The sequence below is a fragment of the Corvus brachyrhynchos genome, unplaced genomic scaffold (assembly GCF_000691975.1).
Source record: "Corvus brachyrhynchos isolate BGI_N302 unplaced genomic scaffold, ASM69197v1 scaffold60, whole genome shotgun sequence".
In the NCBI taxonomy this organism is placed as follows: domain Eukaryota; kingdom Metazoa; phylum Chordata; class Aves; order Passeriformes; family Corvidae; genus Corvus; species Corvus brachyrhynchos.
This window is the reverse complement of record NW_008236767.1, coordinates 4412637-4416988: the sequence shown is the minus strand read 5'-3', so window position 1 is coordinate 4416988 and position 4352 is coordinate 4412637.

Here is a 4352-nt window from a genome sequence, read left to right as displayed (position 1 = left end):
GAGGTGGAGGTTTGCAGGAGTTGAATTATTTCACACACAACCATTCAAGAATTATTATTGGCTTCTCTGGTTTTCTTACAAGTGTTTCACCAGGTAAGTGCTTGTGATTCTGTATAAAGTAAATTAAATTAAACTAAACAAACCAACCAACAACCTTCCCCAAAGTACCCTCCAAACCTGCAGTTGCAACAATACATTAATTACCTTCTCACTAATGTTCTAGTGATGCTATGGGCACAGGAACAACTGCTCATCTGACAATTCAGGATCCAACAGTGTTTTCGAAGCACCTGCAAATAAGAGAGGTGAAAACTGCACACCTAAAGTATGTACTTCTAGGTATGCAGTGAGGTGCCATGCTTTATCTGGAAATAATTCAGTACCAAGCATTTTAAGGAGGAAACCTTCATCTCCCTTCATTATCCTTTTAAAAAAAAGAAGGGTAAAAAAGAGAAATCGTTGCAACAGTAAATTAAAGTAAATTGTTGTGTGTTTTTTCTCTTACCTAATGCTCTCACAACATTTTTCAGATGATTCTCAGTGTGAAAATTACTGCACCCATATACTTATCAAATGTCTTGCCCTTACTTCAGAGTCAGTCCAGGGGCAGTTAGAACAGTGGTGCATTCAGGACATTCAAGTAGCTGTGGGCTTGATTCTGTAAGGCTCCAGGCAGCAGTGAGATGGGCTGAGTTTACATCTATCCAGTGAAACCAATCTAAGTCAAAGGTTCTCAGATATCACCTGAGAAATCCTTGAAGTTCCCATCGCACATGACCCTTTTCCATAAATCTTCAAGGAAAGACAGTCACACAAGCAATGACTAAAACATCAGCAACCCTGGTAAGAGATGGGTCTGTGTTAGTGACCTTCTGATTTCTCTGCAGGTTCTACGAAATTAGTTCTGGACCACAAGGGGCCCATGAGGAAAAGGCCTTGGAATAGGCTTTTCTGGTTTTGGCCTATGGGTGTATTTATATCTAGATTATGGACCAGTTTATGCAAATAAAATAAATTGAGAATTCAATATGTGCCAGAGACTATTAAGATCTCAAGGACTTAGCAATATCTGTAAGAATGCTCACATTTTTGTATTGCGTTCTCAGTATCATAAACCTAAATTTTGTGGTAACCTGTAAAAACCAACCTCTGTCTTTTCTAAGTCACCTCCAGGCTTTAACACAGAGCAAAACATTCCCTCTGAGTGACCTCAACTTTTTAAAAAAAACCAACACAAATGGAAATAACTGTAATTGTGTGAGATCTGAAATACAGCCTGTTTGATTAAGTGTTTAATATTCTTCCTTAGCTGGTTGCCTGTTTTCTTGCCATGATACTGCATCTTCTGTGGGCTGTTAAATGACTCTAATCCTACACACAATTCTAAATCTAATTCTAATAAACACAGTTCAGATCCAGTGCTTAAGCCTTAAAGTTTATGAATGGACTGGTGAAACAACGAGTAGAAACCTATTATCTTCTGGGCACTGCAGGTGGTGTTTCAGAAGCCTGTGGGCTTGTTGCTCATTTTTAAGTAGTGATTTTAAGACTTCTTTATATTTATCCAAAAGTAAAAATTAAACCTCCACTGGTTGAAAACTTTGAAATGTTTTTCAACAGTAATAGAAACAGACAGATCATGTTAAACTAGGCTGCATATTCTGAAGTGGATAAAAATCACTTTTCTAGTTTCAATGGATTTTTTGGTGCTGTAGAAAACATCTCCCTTTTAACCACCTTTAGCTCTTCCAAGAGAATTCAAATATTTATTGACATTTCTAAAAGAAATTGCTACAATTCAATTGGGAGGAGCAGAATTCTTCAGAAATATTGGTTGGTTTTATGTACAAGCAATAAAAACATTCAAAGAGGAACTTCTAATTTAGAGAAAAAACAGTAAAATGTGAATGATTAAAGGAGGGTTGGTAGGAGTGATTCTCACCGAGCTCTGTGTTCTTGCAGTTGATTGAAAACACATCCTTTCCTAGACAATTCTTCAAGATTTCAATTCTGTCATGTGTCTTATAAATCATCATGAACTAGGTAATTTCCTGCCAAGGTCTTAGTTGGTATAAGCTTCCAAGTTCTCTGACTGTTAACTGAAGCAATTGCACACTTTAAATTAATGGCTGAACTGATTAAATTGATATGTAGAAAATAAGTGTGTCTTTTCCTATGGGAGGCATTTAATGATTGATCACAAGGATGTTCTTAAATTTATGTTTCTTTGAAGACATTTAAAATATTACAAGAAGAGAAATACATAAAACACTGCATTTTTCAGAATAAGAAAAAATGTCACTTTCCACATAAAAATTAACAGGAGGATTTTTAATTGCTGTCCTTAGTGTTATTTGACTTGGCACTACAGGAATCTATTTACCATATGTAAGCATACTCATTCTAAAACTACCATATTCAATTCAATATTCAAATACTCTTTGATAAGCAAACATTTTTTTGGTAAAACTTCTGGTTTGGCCTCTTTATCAAGAAATTAGATTTTATTCACACCACTTTTATTTTAACTTTTTGTCACCTTTTGGATGGGTATGTTGGATAGTGTGAGTTTGGAAATAAGAGACTGCAATTTTCCCATTTGAGTCATTTAATATATAAATCAGAGGTATTTGGAGGCTACATTCTTCCTTAATTACAAAGATGGTAAAATGGTAATTATTACTTGACCCGACAGCTCTAAGTTCCATAGGAAATTGTTTACAGGCTGATGACCTTTTATTTTCTTTGCTATTGTGGATAAGCCAGGATGTAGCGAAATGCGTGAACTTCTTCAGCTTTTTGAAGGCAACCCAATCTCCTCCAGAAAGAGTCCACAGGCTGCACAGCTCCCTGTTTTCAATGCAAAAACATATGTTAGCTCTGCTGAAAAAATAACAAAAAGGAACTCTTGAGTTCTGGAAGCTGCTGTCTATTTAGGGAGCAAGTATAACAGGAGAGTTTTGCAGACCTCCTCCGGATGATCTTTAGAGTGTGGCTCATGCCCTGTGTAATGCAGTCAGCTCTTGGCCTTGAAGGATTGAAGGGATCCATTTCCTCTTTAGACAGTCCATCCTCTGCTACAAATTACATCACTATTGTGTCTTATCACTTGAAACATTAACTGATCACCAAATTTCCCTCACCTTTATCATTTTTGGCCATTACAAATATGGACTGGGCTTAATCAACTGTTAGCACATATATGTCCTCATATGCTGCTTTACAGCTGATGGTGCCCTCCAAAACTCTTTTTCAAAACTCTACCTGATGACTCCACTTTAAACGCATTTTTTCTTTCTTTCATTTCAAACTTCATCTCAAAGAAGTTCTAAAATGTATACTAGTGCCTTGTTCCTGAAGGCCCTAATTAAGCTGAAGCATATGGTGGTTGTAGAGGGCATGAATAGCTTCAGAGCAGGCAGCAGGACTCTGAATCTTCAGGGCATTTTGTGCTTTGAAGGCTTGAGTAGTTTGCTGGCACTAATGCACATTAATGTGTCTGAGTTTAAAGACTTTACAGTTCCATTTGACTGATGAAGCAGCAAAAGTTTAGGGTTCCTAAACTTGTTTGCTCTCCTCGCAATTCAGTTGTGCTAATTCCTTGCCCACAAAATGTTGCTTGCACCACAATGGGTAGCTGTAAACTCACCAGGCAGGTCTGAATTGCTCCTGCTTTGTGTTTTTGTAAGCTAGCAAGTAGTTCCCTTCTGAAGTCAGTTGCTGCTGAACTGGTCTTGGTCACTCTAACTCAACTAATAGCATTGCAAAACAAAAATAATTCTTTTATTTCAAAGGACATGATTGTTAAAGCTGATGAGGGATAGTGGTTTGGATGCTCACTGACACAGAGTACTCATTCAAGGTAAATGAAAGCTTTATTTTTAAATTTTAACTATCTTTTATTGGCTTTTTTCCCCACACTCATACTGTGGCAAAAGTATACCAAGTGAGTTTCTGGGAATGATGAATCCTTCAGAAAACTTCTAGAAAAAAGTGTCTATTGGAGAAAAAAAACCCAAATGAAGCTATTAGTAGTTCTCTATCTGTAAGACCAATCATGGTACCAGATCAGAAAGAAAAAATGATGGCTTATTTTGCTTTTATTCTTGCAAAAACTGGAATAGAATAGGGTTTTATCTTCTCTACTTACCCTTAGAAACATTTCTGTTGGTCTGGAGCCCTGTACTGAAGAGGAGAAAAGTGGGCCCAGTTGAACAGTCCAAAAGAAACTGGTTGGACTTCTAAGTGTGATTGACTGTGCTCTTTCTTTTGGAGAATGTCTTTGTACTGTCACTCTGAGTGGAGCCAGGAGGAGCTGCTGGGATGCTTTCTGTAACAGGACTAGGCCGCTT